At 48.0% G+C, this 18,446-nt stretch overlaps 1 protein-coding gene across 7 annotated transcripts in view; it reads right to left on the minus strand.

Moving 5' to 3' along the window:
* Positions 1-18,446, minus strand: part of LOC123746549 (sex determination protein fruitless) — a 77,818-nt gene that overhangs the window by 15,828 nt on the left and 43,544 nt on the right. The window lies entirely within an intron of this gene.

Raw genomic sequence — 18,446 nt, forward strand, 5'->3', positions numbered from 1 at the left:
AGACAAAACACCGCCAAGGAATTTGAGGCCAGAGAACATAAGAACAAAGGTACCTGCAGAAGGCCTATTGGCCCATACGAGGCAGCTCCTATCTATAACCCCCCAATCCCACTCATATAGTGTCTGTCCCGGTTGAAATGTCTGTCCGGGTTGACATCAGCTTACAAACTGAAGAGCTAGGCAGCTGGCGTGAGTAGGTCCTGGCCCCCCCCCCTCCCCCTCTCAGGGAGGGGAGGGCTGGGTGGACGAGCGGCGTGGCAGTAGAGTATGACATTTGCTTGTTTGCTCATTTCCTTGGGATTGAAGGGAGTTCTACCTCTCTTTTTAGTTTTTCATTGTTAGTTTCTTACCATATGGGGTTTGTTTTGTTATGCCTACCTTTCTGGGTGCCTAACCCCAGTCGATGGCAGGTGAGGAAAACCCCCAACCACGGGGGAGGTTTTCCAGGGCCATTGCTCTCTGAAACCTCTCTAAAGGGGCTAGATTCTGGCGTGTGATCCCTGGTAGGTCGAACTCCATAGCTAATGTCCCTGTCCAATATAACAAATATAACACATATTAACCTGATAGCTCCAAGGAGCTGTAGGGGCTCCCCACAGAAAGTGCTAAGAAGTAAGATCACAAAACACATGGAATCACAATGCCTACATAACCCTGGGTAACATAGGTTTAGAACAGCGTGCCCCTGCCTCTCATAATTGCTAGATCACTATGACATAACCTTAGATGCCATGGAAGACAAAGCATGGATGTAATATACACAGATTTTGCAAAAGCTTTAAACAAATGTGGCCATAGTGTTATTGCACACAAAATGCATACAAAAGGGATTACTAGCAAAGTAGGGAGATGGATCCTTAACTTCCTAACAAACAGAACCCAGAGTGTAATGGTCAACAAAGTAAAATATGAATCATCCACCATGAAAAGTCGAGTCCCCCCCCCTAAGGTACCATGCTTGCTCTGGTACTTTGCTTCATCTTCATATCAGACATAGACAAGGATATAAACTATAGTACTTTATCATCCTTTGCAGATAAAAAAAAAAAAATTCACAAGAGCAGACAATATAGAGGACACAACAAACCTCCAATCCGATCAAGTCAATCAAGTCTTTCAATAGGCCGCAGAGAACAACATGATGTTTAATGATAAGTAAGTTCCAATTACTGCACTATGGAAAAATTAAAACATCAAAGCAGAAACCACATATGAAACATGGTCAAACCACACTATTGAAACAAAGTAATATAAAAAATTTGGGAGTAATCATGTTCAAAGACCTTACTTTAAAGAACACAACAAAGTTTCGGTGACAACTGCAAGAAATGTGACAGATTTGATAACAAGATCCTTCCAAACAAGAGATACCATGCCAATAATAATAATTTTTAAGATATTAGTGCTCTCTAGAGTGGAATATTATTGCATACTAACAGCCCCATTCAGAGCTGGAGAAATTGCCGACTTGGAGAGCATGCAAAGATCTTTAACCGCTAGAATCCACTCGATAAAACATCTAAACTATTGGCATTGCCTAAAAATTTAAAATCTGTATTCCCTAGAGCACAGGCAGAAAGATGCATAATATAAATTACACTTGGGAAATATTAAAAAGACTGGTTCCAAATTTGCACACAGAAATAACCCTACATGAGACCAGGAGGCATGGCAGGATGTGCAAAATAGCCCCACTGTAAAGCAGAATTGCATATCTGGAGAGGGTTTTTGTTTTTTTTCTACTCCCCCAAGTTGACTGACTCAATATGCACAATGAGAGAGAGAAACATTATCAACATCAAAGGTCCAAGACTTTTCAACACTCTTCCCCGACACATATGGGGAATAACTGACTGACCTCTTACAGTGTTCAAAAGGGCACATGACGAGAACTTTCAAATGATACCCGATCAACCAGGCTGTTACTTTTATGTTAGGTTACGACCAGCTATATTGAACAGCCTGGTTGATCAAACCAGCAGCCAAGAGGCCTGGTCAGAGACCATGTCGCGGGAATGCTGATCCTCGAAATCATCACTAGGTAGTCATCAGGCAGCTACCAAGAGGATCCCACAGAAACCCAGTGTTGACTGTAATGAAACACCTCTTTCTGGTAGAGCCCTGGTGGCTCCTTGGTTGCCTACCCCTTTCCCTCTTGGTTCGTTGGTTTCTCAATGGGTTGTTTTTTGAGTCCAGAATTGAGTCATGGAGACCAGCCCTAGGTGGCAACTATAGGGACTAACATTAGAGGGTTTGAGTTAGTTTTGAATGAACCAATTGTTTTGTTTGAATCATTTGTGAAATTGTGTGGCTGTTTTGATGCTTTATTTTCTGTTATCCATGAAGGTATCTGTAAACTTTTGCAAACTTTTTGGATGCCTTTCCAGTGGGGTGGCAGACTGTCACTCACATCCTGCACCTCTGAGGGAGCCAGGTACTGACTTTGGTTCCTTGTAGGACAAACAGAAGTCCTGTGACTTATGAGAGATATCTTCAGAGAACCAATGGGGCTTTACCTGAAAGATGTATTTCATTAATTCAATGATGGGTTTTTATTCCAGCTCTCAGCCACCAATATTTTACCTTAACCTATGCACCCATTTTTTAGGTAATTTTCTTGGTGCACACCAATTTTGTTAAAAATTCTCTTCCCTTTTTATGTCACAAAACATTTACTTATGATGTTGGAAAACATAAAAAATTATTTTAGTTTTGTCGTACTGTAGGTTACCTTGAGGTGCTTCCGGGGCTTAGCATCCCCGCGGCCCGGTCGTCGACCAGGCCTCCTCTACTAGTAAGGCCTACTGTAGCTAGTAAGAAATGTTTAAGACGTCAAATTATGAGAATTAATTTTCAAGTAAACTATTTGTAATAGACTAATCAAATATCTTCTTGGTCCATAAGTCCTTGAAATTTTGCACTACGACATTGGTGTGCAATGCATGTGAATGTCAGTAAAAAGATGGTGATGCACCTGACATGGTACCAATTTTGATACTAATGCCCAGTATGGTAACTATGCCTTTCAAGATTTTTCCCAATATAGCAAATGATTGTCAGAGGTCTCTAATATTGAATGATTTCCTTCAGAGGCCGGTGGCTGAGCGGACAGCACCCTGGGCACATGATCCTGTGGTCCCGGGTTCAATCCCGGGCGCCGGCAAGAAACAATGGGCAGAGTTTCTTTCACCCTAATGCCCCTGTTACCTAACAGTAGATAGGTACCTGGGAGTTAGTCAGCTGTCACGGGCTGCTTCCTGGGGTGTGTGTGTGTGGTGTGGGGAAAAAAAGAGAGAGAAAAAAAAATAGTAGTTAGTAACAGTTGAGAGGCGGGACGAAAGAGCAGAGCTCAACCCCCGCAAGCACAGCTAGGTGAATACATAGGAATACAGTACAGGTATATAGCAACTATGATTATATAGAGGCACATTAAATCATCCACAGGAGCATTATTGGTTTATTGCTTGAGGGCGACAGAAGCTACAATACTTAAGAGTTAAAAGGCAAAGTGTTCTCCCTCTTATGTGAATATGAGTATATAGTGAATATGAGTATATAGTGAATATGAGTACAGTATCTAATACTCTCAAAACTATCTGTAAAAGGGAAATAAAAACAAGCATTTTTTTATCTACTTTAATGTGGGCTTATAATGTTACCTTATTAAGAAATATAACATTGTTGTAATAGGAATATTTATGTACTAAAATTACTTAAGACTAAAATAGACAGGTTTTACAAGATGAACATATAAAAATCTTACACTAATAAAATAATTTTGTTGGCTTATATACAGAACGTATAAGGAGTAATAGGATTAACCACTGCACTGCTTCCATATGATGACACTTCCGTGGTACACAGGAATAAATTATTTCCAAAAAATTATTTTATCTTATATTGTTAAAATGCAGTCTCTGATGACAAGAAACTAAAATCAAATATTGTATGTAACATACTTTAGCCATAATGGAGCTGAGAGGTTAAGTAATTTAAGGGCGCCGAGTGAGTAGGTGCCCAGACACGCTCGCCCCAGCTACCCGATGGGACGGCAGTTACCGTGAATATAATTGTTCATAATTATTTAAATGTCTCGTGGGTTTTTACTCTACTTTTTTGCTGTAATATTAATCAAAAGTGTGTAATTTGTGGAATTTATGTAGTTAAATGTGTGGAACATCGCTATGCTAAGAAAGTGGTGCCATATAAAGTGACATACTGGCATATTATATTCTTAGATCAAACAAACAGTGCTTTTGCTGTTATTACACTATATACACACATTATTTATAACTACATAAATTGTTGTGCACCATAATAAACCAGTAAGTTGGTTTGACGAGTCCAAAGAGCATAGTGCCACTACGACTACCTCACTGGCCAAGATTGCTTCTCCCAACATACTGTTCTTACATTATACTACACATTATACACTGTACATCACTATCAACATTTATATGCACCATAACAAACTACCAATAATAAGGAGTTCTGATGAGTATGATGATGAAATCAAAACACAGCATGGAGCCAGCATGGAACAAGCAAACGACACCAGCAGTCACGTGATGCAAGACAATGAATGCCTCCAATATTTTACACATCTCGCTATGACTAGCTACAAAACTCCTGTTATTACCACATTCCTGTCACAAAATCCTGAAAATGAATCCATTTCCACAAGGTTATATTGTGAACAAACATGTGGTCATTTTATGATGAGTAGATGCAGGAAACAATGGCTGGGTGCTGTGTGTGTTTACCTCATGTTGTGAATATCATATCTAGCATTGTATTCACTGATATCTGAACATTGTATACGATCTTTCACAGGATCATCTGACACTATCAATGCAAAATAATTGCAGTTGCAAATTTTATTCATCATTATTAAGTGGTGCTGTGGCCCCTAGCTGCACAGCGGGGCTGTGAGCTCCTGCTGCATGCACCAGCCTTGATCGTTCTCACAGTCAGTACGGATGCTGATGATTTTTTCAAGATGGCATATGTTTACTGGAATCTTGAGGCACAGGATGTGAGCCCTGTGTACCCGTGGGAGTTTTGAATCCTTCCCTATATCCTAAAAGCACCTTATGGCACTCTGCACCCCCCCCCCAATTGGGTGCCTTAAGGCACTCTGTGCATCTTGAAAGGTGCACCACTTAGTTGAGCAATGAGAAGGCAACGAGCCCAGCAGAGACTATAGGAGCTGGGGTGATGACACTAGGTGGAAAAAGTGAAGAGGCAGGTTGGCTGAGACCTCAGGTGACATGGGCTGCCAACTGTTGGTAGTCAAGTGCATCACAGTCAGGGAATTTATCATGCAGCAATGACTCATTTACTCATATCAATATCTCATATCAATGAGCAATTTACCTCATTATCCAGGGTTGTCTAATTTCCTTGAAGTCACTAGTTTTGTTGCTACAATGATTTCTTGTTGAATTATTACCATTTTTGTAGATGATCTCTGGTCCCTTGGTATCCCTTCCCCCCCTTACTGTGAGCTAAAATTGGTCTTTGCTTCAAAAAGGTAACAGATGGGTCTCGATTCTACTCGAAGGTCTCATGCGACCGATTAAGGCTTGTGTTACCAGAGTTATGCTTGGGAAGCCCCTAAGGGCTCTCTCTCACAAAAGACTGTATTTACATCAGAAGCACCAAGAATGGTATACTCATGAGATTCCAATGATGAAATCTAATGAAAAAGAGTTCAACACTGGTTGTTATGTAAATACTGTACATTTAACAAATAACTGGTGATACTGTCTAAGCCTGCTTATCCGGGCTGTATGAGAAGGACCCCTCACCGGATGAGCCAGACATTCAGATAAGCAGAATTCTTACAGGAGAAGTTGAAAAAACCAGCACTGAATGTAATGAAACGCCATTTTCTGGGCAAGTCCCGGAGGCTCCCCGGAGCTATCCAGGCTGAATGGATATGTATAACTTTCTGGCATCAGTTTAAGTGCTTAGAGTTTTTGCCTATCGGGGACCACGAGCCAAAACCTGTCCCCCCTCAGAGAGGCACGAGAAGCAATGGCCTATAGAAACCCCACTGTGGTTGGGAGCATTCTATGTCTGCCATCAACCGGGAAAGGCGCCCAGAAAGGTAGGCGCCCCAAAACAAACCCCTATTCTGGTGAAAATATTGCTACCGAAAATCGAACAAGTGGACAGAACTCCCCAAACAAAATTATCAAACTAACATGACATCATCACGTCGCCTCGCCGCCGTCTGCACAACCCCATCCTCCCCGGGAGGGGGAAGGGGAAGCCCCAGACCATCCACGCTGGCGATCCAACTGGCAGTTCTTAGGCTGGATGTCAAAATACGCGAAAAACACAGCCGACCGGAGGGAGGGATGCCGGGGAGCCTCCGGGACTCACCCAGAAAATGGCGTTTCATTACATTCAACGCTGGTTTTCTGGGGGAAGCCCCGTTACAGCTTCCCAGAGCTATCTCACCACAGATAAAGAAAATAGGGAAGGATCTGGGAGGCGGACGCCACATGCCCTAACATAAAAAACCCAGACTACAGACGAAAAAAGACCCAGATGACCCAAACCCTAGAACAGGAATGAGGGAAGAAAGGGAATGCAGTCAACCAAAACGCGCCCACGACCCCAGATGCCAAGATGCGAAGAGAACAGCGAAAAATCACAACCGAACAACAAAGGAAGCACCCCCGGCCAGACCAACCAAGCAGCAACCCAAGGACCTAAACTATGAGAAGAAAGAAAATAAACCACCCGAGCCAACAACCAGGATGGCACCGGAAACACAAGAGCAGGCCGGAGGTGAAACAACGCCCAAGACAGCAAGCGGAACGGAGCAGAAGGAACAGCAACACCGAACGCAAGCTGAAGCGGCTCCGCCAGCACCACCCAAGACGAGGAGACAGTACACCGACTCAAACGACGGTTCCGGAACAACCCCGAAGGAAAAACGAGCCAACCCTATCAGAGACTGAAGGACCTTTCGCAGTGATAGGAAAACCGGAAGAACCACCAGGAAAACAACACACAGCCATGAGACGAAGCACGCAGGTGGGAGACCAACAACGAAGCCACCAGTGCCCACACAAGCGACGAGAAACTAGAGCCAAAAACCTGAGACTCGAAAACTCGAGGGGAAGAACGAACTAGCCCTGTACAGGGCTGGACCGATCCATAAAAAGAGGCGGAGCCACGGTAAAACCCACAGGACCGGAACCAAGTAAAGGAGCAGATCTCACCAAGGCAGGCAAAACCAAAAGGAACAGCCGCCAAGGAAACCAGGAACCCAATCTCAGCGAGCCGAAAAGGAACCAACCTGGGCAAGCAGAAAACGCCCCGTCTGGGAGGAAACACCCCGTCCGGGAGGAAACCCCCTCCAGGACCCCAGAAGGACCAACAAGGTCAAACACCAAGGAGCCAGGGCCCAGGCAGAGGCCAACAAGGAAAAACAAACACCAGGAACAAAAGCGCGAGACGCTAAGCAAAAAACAGCGACCCTGCAACCCAAAGGAGCAGTGCAACCAGCTCCAGCAGGGAAGAACGATGTACACTTTCCCGAGGTATCCAGGAGGAGAATTGCGCAGGACATGAACCGCAGGAAAACAAACACACACGTTCCAGAAAAGGAACAAAAAAGCTGGAGCCAGGACAGAAATCCCAGCTACCCGTCCCAAGAAAAGGAACCAGTAGGGCAGGAGCGGTGGGCCGAAAGGCCACAACCCCCACAGACAGTGCAATACAGAAGCCTGCAGTGAGATACAAAGAAAAAGTGAAGAAACTCAGTACCAAAACAGAACACTGAGGTAGTCCAAAAGCAGGGAACTGAACATGAACAGAGGTCCACCCAAGAACCCAACATCAGTATAGCCAATAAGCACCAACCCAGATACACAGTCAGGTGTAGCATAGGAGGAGGAAAAATGGAAATAGGCAAGGAAAAACCCCGAATATAGACCAAGTAGCAGCCAGTAACACAATGTACATGACCCACCACCAAGTGGTGTAGTGGAGGGCGCACACACACTGAGGGACACCATGGACATCAGGGTGCAGCCAGGCACCGAAGATAGGCAAGGAATGAGTGTCCAGATATCAGAGACCAAGCAATGAAGGACACAAACAAGGACCGAGGGAAGGAAGGAGTGTCCACACATAGGGAAAAGACCCAGGTGCCAAAAAACAAAATAAAAAAGGCACCGAAATGCGGGGCATTGCCCACAGAACAACGAAGAATAAGATACACGGACAAAGGAAAGTCGCTGAAGACACACGCAAAGGGCCCAAACAAAACACACAACACCCAACACCCCCGTGAGGAGCCATCGACGCAACCCTGCCAAGCGGGAAAGTGACAGAGCAAACAAGGATAGTGTAGTGACCAAAGGTGGAACATGCACAAGGGAACACAGGAGGAAGCCGAGTACCCAATGAGCCACAGATATTAAAAAGAACCGGAGCAATGTCAGAGGAGGTAGGAAATGGAATGCACTAGGAAGCGATGCGGAAGAGGCAGACTCCACACACAGGAGCAAATGTAGACAAGATAGAGCTCAGTAGGCTCTGGAAACTGCACACCAGTCGAACGACAGTGGAGAGGCAGGACCAAAGAACCAGAGCTCAACCCTCGCAAGCACAACTAGGCAAATACCCCACCAAAAGTCGGGAACCAGCACCTGACCGACAGAGTTGCCAGACAGGACAACCTCACCTGCAGAGCAGAGACATGACCGTGCCACAACACAATCGAGCAGAGTAACATACCAAGAGCATCGTTAGCGGTTCTCCCGAAATGCCATGCGTATTAGAGGCTGTAGGCATTGTATGTACTGTTACCTGAATAAAAGGTTGAAGTCGAAGGTGAAATATGCCCAGAGGTGTGCACCCAACAGAAGACGAGGTGCAGTACAGAGGTGGAGGTGGCGTCACGCTGAGCCACCCCATACCCGGAAGCAGAGAACGAAGTGACGTCCCCATATATATAAAATCCAGAATACCCCCAGCATCTAGAGGGATATGACTGAAGAGAGAAAACGAGCAAGAAGCCATAGAAAACCGCGATGAACGACTTGGAACACACGAATACACCACCCAGAAAGAAAACGAACACCCCGGCCCCAGCGTGCGAGATACGAACCGCACCACCCGTCCACTGAGTGGCGGACATACACATAACATACAGGCACATCGTATACACATATCGTACAAACACCAGGAAGGCATACACAATGAATAATGTTCCAATAATAATGGAAGGAACGAATGAGGTTCGCGAACCAACGAGAACCTCGACAAGCAAGCACGGAGGCACATATGGTCAAAGAGACACCCCTGATCAAGGGACACACAGGTACCCCGATACGAAGGGAACAGTATTACGACGTAAGTGCGAAAAGGGTGAGGAAAAGGGGGGCGAAATACACCCCCCAGGAATGACGGGACCAACGGACCTGAAGGGACACAGAACCGAACCCAGGGAGGGGTAGACCAGAAACCAACACGAACGTAGAGGGGGGAAGGAACAACCCTACTCTGAGGAACTGCCAGCCCCGCACTGAGGGTACAAAGACCCAAGCGGGGCAAAACGGGGCAACCCCTCCCCAAACCCTGGGAACTCTATGGCAAGACCCGGGGCCGAGCTGCACCCCCAAAACCCTAGCTTCACAAGGAAAAGCTGGGGCAGCCGTACAAACACTAAGGAAGGGAGCCCATTGGTCAGACCCAAACGGCACAGCTGGAGGAACAGACTCGAATGCCTCCACCGCCATCCCGGAATAGGAAAACCTCCCGAGACTGCCCGAGTCTCAACCCAACCAGACCCTGCTCCAACCCCGAAACCCGCCTATGGTTCGGAGCCGGAAGCATGGGAGGAAGTGTGCACAACAAAAGGGGAAGGACGAGGAGAGGAAGGAGCCAGAACCGAAGCGACCCCCACCCCCAAGTCCGAACCCCAACATCCAGAACGGGGCAGCCTCGGGGCATCCGGGGCCGCAACCAACAAAGAGCGTTACAGCAACCTACCCTTGCATGCAACGCCGCAGCCGCCTGCACCCGCTTATCATGACCAGTGGCCTGGGTAAACGAGAGCATGTACAGACAACACCTGTCGCACGACTCCAGGTCATAAGAAACAATGACCCAACAGGCAGCATGGCGGAGGCACAACCGGCGAGTGTCACTCTGAGACAAAGGGGACAGATCAACCATCAAGCTTGCAATACACGAGGGGGTGGGGGGACTCGGGGGGGACACATCCATAGGACCAAGGAGCCCCTGTAGGGTTTTCCAGAGCCCTTAGTCTTGGCTACACGCTAAGGGAAGCCCAGATAGGGTACTGCGAACCAGCGCCCAAGTCTACCAAACAAACTTCTAAAAGCTGAACCCCGGGGACGTGTCCACTCACAGGGGCCAAGCGGGGAGGACCACCAACAGAAAATATCTAAATAAAAACACCTAGAACAGTAAAGGGGGTCCATAAAGGCAGACCCCCCCCACCAGGCAAAAGCAAAAGAAAAACCCCACATGAGGACAACGTATCTAGGCGGAACAGAGCCGGCCGCTGTTATTGGCAAAAACTAGCTGTGCAGTACCCCGTGCCTCTATCAGTGACGAAAACTACCACCTACTCAGAGACAAGTAAAGGACAAAGCGGAGGTAGAGCCCAAGGTGACTTGTGGAAGGCGGTCCCAAGCCCCAAGGGCAGTACTTACAGGGCACCTAGGGAAGAGAGCCCTAGACGCATGCAGCCCGAGTACCATGGAATCTCACTCCTGGCTCACACCCCACCGGTAGAGACACTCCACATCACAAGGCACAAAACAGAGACAAAAACCGGAGCCAGAGGCACTCGACTGGCCAGTAATTCCATCAGCCAAGAACTGCCAGTTGGATCGCCGGCACGGATGGTCTGGGGCTCACCCTTACCCCTCCCCGGGAGGTGGGGGGGGTTGCGCAGACGGCGGCGCAACGACGTGATGATGTCATGCTAGTTTGATCATTTTGTTTGGGGAGTTCTGTCTACTCGTTCGGTTTTCGGTAGCAATATTTTCACCAGAACAGGGGTTTGTTTTGGGGCGCCTACCTTTCTGGGTGCCTATCCCGGTTGATGGCAGACACAGAAAGCTCCCAACCACAGGGAGATTTCTATAGGCCATTGCTCCTCATGCCTCTCTCAAGGGGGGCCAGGTTCTGGCTCGTGGTCTCAGGTAAGCAAGATCTCCAAACACTTAAGACTGATGCCAGAAAATTATACATATCCATTCAGCCTGGATAGTTCCGGGGAGCTGATGGGGCTTCCCCCAGAAATGGCGTATTTGTAATTTTTTGTATCTCAACCAACATAATTTGAATTTTCACACATTATACATAAAAAAAAATAGCATTGAATGTAATGAAATGCTATTTTCTGGGTGAGTCCCGGAGGCTCCCCAGATCTATCCAGGCTGATATGTATATACAACTAAACTTTGGCATCAGTGTGGGTGGAGTTCTAGGTCTACCGAGGACCATGAGCCAGAACCTGCCCCCCCCCCCCCCCTCAGAGGCACGAGGAGCAATGGCCTATAGAAATGCACATGTGATTTGGAGCAAGAGTTACTCAACCACCATGACAAAATCACAGAAGCTCTAGAAGAAAAGCAAAATGCAGATGTAGTATACACCGACTTTGCAAAGGCATTCAACAAATGTGATCATGGAGTGATAGCACACAAAATGAGATCAATGGGAATAGCTGCTAAAATAGGATGCTGGATACTCAATTTCCTGTCAAACAGAACACAAAGAGTAACAGTCAATCAAATAAAATTGAGTCCAAGTGCAGTTAAAAGCTCTGTACCTCAAGGTACAGTCCTTGCACCACTGCTTTTCCTTATTCTCATGTCAGATATGGACAAAAATACAAGTCACAGCTTCCTGTCATCCTTTGCAGATGACACAAAAATCAGCATGAAAATTACCTCTGCAGAAGACATTGAAAAACTACAAGTAGATACAGTATCAACAAAGTTTTCAATTGGGCAGCAGAAAATAACATTATGTTTAACAGTGATAAATTCCAGGTACTCAGGTACGGCAAAAATGAGGATCTAAAACATAATACAGGGTACAAAACACAATCGAATCTGCCCGTAGTAGGAAAACAGCATGCCAAGGATTTGGGAATAATGATGTCCGACGACCTAATGTTTAGGGAGCATAACCAAGCAAATATTGCGGCACCCAGAAAAATGATAGGATAGATTACGAGAACCTTCAAATCCAGGGATCCCATCACAATGGTTGTACTCTTCAAGTAATATACCAAATAATATACACATGGAAAATACTGGAGGGCCAGGTCCCAAATCTACACAGTAAAATAACAACATACTGGAGTGAATGATTTGGAAGAAAATGCAGAATAGAACCAGTGAAGAGTAGAGGTGCCATAGGCACAACCAGTGAACACTGTATAAACATCAAAGGTCTGCGGTTGTTCGTCCTCCTCCCAGGGACTATAAAAAATATTGCCGGGACAACCGTGGACATCTTCAAGAGAAAACTTGACTGTTTTCTAAAAAACGTGCCGGACCAACCGGGCTGTGGTGGGTATGTGGGCCTGCGGGCCGCTCCAAACAATAGCCTGGCGGACTAAACTCTCAAACGTCAAGCCTGGCCTCAGGCCAGGCATGGGGAGTAAAAGAACTCTCAGAACCCCATCAAGCAGGTATCAATCAGATTCTATATCTACCATCGACTGGGACAGGCACCCAGAAAGGTAAGCACCACAAAACAAACCCATATTCTGGTTAAAAATAACGAAAATAGACAAACGAGTGGACAGAACTCTCCAAGTGAAAACGAGTAAACAAGCATGTTACACGAGCCGTGCCTCATCTCTGTGCAGGTCCCCCCCTCCCTGGGAGGGGGAAGGGGGACCCCAAACCCCGCGCCGACAATCCACACCCCAGTTCCGAGGCTGGATATTAAAACACGCGAAAAACCGCCGACCGGAAGGGAAGGAGGGTTGCCGGGGAGCCTACGGGATTTGCCCAGAAAATGGCGTTTCATTACATTCAACGCTGGTTTTCTGGGGAGAGCCCCTACAGCTCCCCGGAGCTACTTCACCAAAGACGAAAAGTAGAGGGACTTATCCGGGAGGCGGTCAGCGCTCACATCTCAACTCGAAGTCAAGACAACAGGCTGCAACTGCCGACCCAAAGTGACACAGGCCCCGACGAGGCCCAAGAACATTAACGAGGTAGCGTGCAGCCAGGACCCTGTTCGACCGCCAAAAACCCTGTGCCCGAATGTCAAACCAGGCCATGTTACCGAAGACAGCAGCAGGCGCATCAAACTTACAAACGTCATGGGAATGGGGATAGACCACAGGTTGGCTAGACTTAATAACCCTGCGAACAACCTGAGAGACCCGCACCCGAGAACAAGGAAGAAAGGAAACCAGATCAACCTAAAGCGCATCACCTGTCACAGACGCTGTGGCGTGTAAATAATGGCGGAGGGCCACAACCGGACACAATACACATTGCACCCCTGGCCTGACCAACCAAGCATCAACAACCCAAGGAACTCTTCAAAAAGCAGCAGTCTCATTCTTTGCCAGAAAAAAAGGAGACGGCTGCAAACAAACAAACCTATCACCACGACCAAAAGAGCAGAAACCCCTGTGCCGGAGGAGAGCATAAAGCTCCCCAACCCGACCCCCCAGAGGCCAATGCCAACAAGAAAAGCCTTAGAAAAACAATCGTGAACTGAAGGGGCCACAACAAACCAAGAAGAAAGGAAAGAGAGCACTCTGTCCAAAGACCAGGACGGTTCGGGCTGCGCATGAGCAGACCGGAGGTGAAAGTGATTAATAATCAACGAAGTAGTCCATGGTACACAGCGCGACTTCGCTCTCGTTGCACCAGGTACAGATAGATTTTAGCTTCCTGTTACTTCGTTCTGTGAGCTTGCAAATAAAACACCACCAAGGAAGCCACTAACACTATTCATCTATGCTACTTGTATCAGATGCATTATCACTGAATGCAGAAAACGATTCATCTATGTATCATCTATATAAATTGGAGATAGCATAGGTGGCGCTCAGAGCTACAACTGGACACGCTCGCTGTATTGTCCTCATAGGTGCTGTATCACTTGTATCCGACCTTTGTGTTAGGTCCTTATTGCACCTAGCTTCAATATTATGACCCTTATGTTCTTCAAATAATAAGGTTTGAATTTCACCGACAGAGCACAATCTTTCAACATCGCGTTGGACTGGTGTTTGAGAGCCAGAGGCGCTTGCGCCACCCATGGTTGCTCACTCGGTACTAACCCAGCCAGCAGCCCTAGGACATTCTGGGAATTTTTTTCAAGATGGCTGCCTCTCACTGGAGGTCCTAAGAGTTCATTTCGTACACAACCAACCGCGCACACATTTAGAATGGGTACGAAAAAATAAAAAAAAATCCTCGGTTGGTGGTGTAGTTTCCCACCGACCGAGAATACTTGGTTGGCGCAGTTCAGTGGTTAGGCCTATCGAAGGAAGGTGGCATTGGAGGTGTTGTAAGAATTATATTGTTTTCTTATTGCTGTGGAGAGCTAGTTACGAATATTAAATAACACACTATAATATTTGAACAGTAAGTACAGTATTTGGTTTGCTATTTAGTCATTTAAATATTTACAAGAAAATAAAATGGGATTTAACAGAACTTAAGGTGCATATGTTAGTCATTGTACAGCTTGCCAACCTCCACGTGTTGACACACGTGGAGAGGAGTTGGGGAGGCTAGCATGAGGCGGGGGGAAGGGGGTGACCAGGAAGGAGATTACAGACGTGTGATGTCTCTTTCCAGTCTCTCCCACCCACCCACCCACCTGCCTGATAGCCCACCCACCCACCTGTTCACCCACCTGCCTGCTTGCCCACCCACCTGCCTGCACAGACCTGCCAACCCACCCACCTGTTCACCCTTGCCTGCTCAAACCTGTTCACCCACCAAGTCCATCTGCCTGCCATCCACCCATCCAAAACCGACCTGCCTGAACCCACCTATCCCTGCCTGCCTGCCCACCCCCTTTTCCTGCCCACCTACCAGCTAGGCAGCTAACCCCACACACACTATTTAGTGTGTGTCAATTCAAATCATGATTGTGGTATAAAAATTGTTGGAAATGGTACCTTTTCAACTCAAGAGGTGAAAAGTATGTTAATCCGGCTGGGGGTCCTTCCCATATAGTCTGGATTAGCGAGTAGAGACAGTACTCGAGTCAAAAAGTCCAAACGGGAAGACGCGGGGAGAAGATTGAACCAGTCTCTTAATGGACTGGACTGATCTGCCGAAAGAGGCGGAGCCGTAAGAAAACATCTGGGTTCGGACATCGAGCAAGCAGCGCCTGAAACCAAGGCTGGGCCGGCCACCACGGGGCCAAGAGGACTACCCCTCCCTTGGAAAGTCTCCAAGCGAGCCAGGACCTGGAGCAACAGCTGAACCGGGGAAAAGAGGTACAGGAACCACCACTTTTTTTTTTTTTTTTTTTTTTTTTTTTTTTTTTTTGAGATATATACAAGAGTTGTTACATTCTTGTACAGCCACTAGTACGCGTAGCGTTTAGGACCTCTGCTAATCCTGCCAAAAGGGCATCGACCCGACAGCCTCGTGGTCAGGGAAGTGCATCACATGTACCGGAAGACGCCTCGACCACACCGACGCGAAGAGGTCCACGTCCGGGCGCCCGAACGTCTGGCAGAGCCAACTGAATGAGTTGGCGTCGACTGTCCATTTCATGGAGAGGGGAACGAACCAAGACAGGCCATCCGCCAGGACATTGGACACCCCCCCTGCCCCGAAGTGACCAGCCCCGAAGAGCCAAGGACCACATCGAACCTCCTCGGTTCAGGCAATGAACTACCGGGGAGCAGTCCAAATGGAACCGGATCGTTGACCCGCGGGCGACCCGAACCCTCCAAAGAGCATACCACACCACCCAAACCCTCCAAAGAGCATACTACACCGCCCGAACTCCTGCACCGTGCTGTGAGCCCGACGGAAGGACGGATCCCACCGTCCCTGGCTGGCCTGGTGAGTACTGGTCACAAAGCTCTAGCCGAGAGACAACGTGTCTGTGAACACATTGAGCGAGGGTTTGGTTAGGCGCCAAGGCATTGAACCCCGAAAAACCCGAAGAGGAAGCCGGCGACGCAAGGCCTCCGGAAACTGAACCCAGCGATTGCAAGAGAGGCAGAAGGGACGTCCTCGAAGGAACCAGAACAGTCGACAAAGCCAAACCCGACCTGGTGGGTAGACCAACATCACAAAGTTCAGGTTCCCCCACAGACCCTCGAGAAACAGCCGGGTGACCTGGGAGCCCCCCCACCCAGAAATGAGCACATGCCAGACCGCAGCTGAAGGAGAGACTCCGGAGGGAGAGACAAGGAAGCAGTTTGAGCGCCCCACACAAGACCCAGCCAGGTCTGAACCTGTGAGAGGACCAGATGGGACTTCTGCCAGTACACCAGGAACCTGAACCTGGCTAGCAGGGAAAGCACCAAATCCCTGGCGAGCAGACACACGAACTGACTGGAAGCCCAAACCAGCCAGTAGTCAAATAGGCCTACACCTAAGAGACGCAGAAGGGCCACCACGGCCCTGGTAAGGCATGTGAACACGCGAGGTGCCAGGTTCAACCTGAACAGGAGACAACGAAACGGTAACTCTGATGACCCACAACAAAAATGAGCCAGTCCCTGAACACTGAATGAATCGGGACGTGTCAATAAGTGTCCTTGAGGTACAGGGACACCATCCAAGTACCCGGCTCCAACAGTAGCCGGACCTGGGACAGTGGTCATCCGAAAGGAGGGGGGCAAGAAACCCAGGGGTTCAGATTGGACAAGTCCAGAATGAGCCGCAGGTCCGCACAGTCCTGTTTCAGAACTGGAAACAGGTGGGAAACCCACCTGAGAGTCGATGACGTTTCGACCACGCCCAAGCACATCCACTCCAAGACGACCCGACAAAGCTCGGAAGAGGCCTGCCCTGCCAGCACCGAACCCCCAGAAGGATGAGGAGGAACCACCCAACGCCACCACAGGCAGCGAGAGACGACCCGAAAAGCCCACAAATCGTGAGATCAGGCATGAGCGAACAGAGCAAGCCTCCCCCCCATCGCCCATCAATGGGACTAACTACATAAGGGCCAACGCCTCCTTACGAGAACCCGACCTGCACACAGAACGGTCACCGAGCTGACCAGATGCAGATGGTTCAGAAGGCGACGCCAGCTCCGAAACCGGCACCTGTAGCCTACGTCGACGAGAGGAACGCCAAGCCCTGGCACGCCCCTCCAGAAGGAACCCACCAAGGATCCCTGGAGAACCAACTAGTCAGACATAGGACAACAACTGGCAGAAGCTGCCTGCATATACTGCTCGACCGCAGAGTCCGCAAAAAGCAAGGGACACCAAGGCAATCCAACCCCCCCCCCCAGACAAAAACAAAAATAAAAGAAAAACCCCGCAAGAGGACAACGTTCCCATGCAAAACAGAGCCAGCCACTGTTGTAGGTGAAAACTAGCTGCGTAGTACCCTGCACCCCTACCAGTGTAAAAACTACCTCTTACCCCAAGGAAACAAGAGAGGAAAATCCCACAACACACTCGGGGCGGTCAATCACCGAGCAGCAAAAGACCAACAGAGGTAGATCCAAAATGACTTGTGGAAGATAGCCCCAAGGGCGGTACTTACAGGGCACTCAGGGAAGGAAACCCTAAGCACATGCAGTCCAAGTACCTTGGAATATTACGCTCAACTCACACGTCACTGTAAGAGCAGCACTGGACCAAAATACCAGCACAAGAGTCTGGAGCTGGAACCACATGACCACGACGCCTCACATCAGCTGAAGAACTGAGGTGTGGATCGCTGGCGTGGGGGGTCTGGGGCTCCCCCCTTCCCACTACACAGACATGCGGTGCGGCTCGTGTGACACCATGCTTGTTTGCTCGTTTTCATTTGGGGAGTTCTGTCCACTCGTTTGTCTATTTTCATTGTTTTTAACCAGAATGGGGGTTTGTTTTGTGACGCTTGCCTTTCTGGATACTTGTCCTGGTCGATGGCAGATATAGAATGCTCCAAATCACACGTGAATTCCTACAGAACATTGCTCCTCGTGCCTTTCTGAGAGGGCTAGGTTCTGGCTCGTGGTCCCCGGTAAGCCTAGAACTCCACCCACACTGATTGATGCCAAAGTTTAGGTATATACACATCAGCCTGGATAGCTCTTGGGAGCCGTAGGGGCTCCCCCCAGAAATATACTTTAAGAGAGAAACTTCTGCTAACCTTGTTATAGTTTGTCTCTTGTTTAGCACTGTAGATCTTTAAATGTGTAGTTCTTGAAAATTTACGTAACCTAACCTCCGGTTATCCAGATTTCTGTCTGGATATGGCGAAGTTTTG

The sequence above is a fragment of the Procambarus clarkii genome, chromosome 1 (assembly GCF_040958095.1).
Source record: "Procambarus clarkii isolate CNS0578487 chromosome 1, FALCON_Pclarkii_2.0, whole genome shotgun sequence".
In the NCBI taxonomy this organism is placed as follows: domain Eukaryota; kingdom Metazoa; phylum Arthropoda; class Malacostraca; order Decapoda; family Cambaridae; genus Procambarus; species Procambarus clarkii.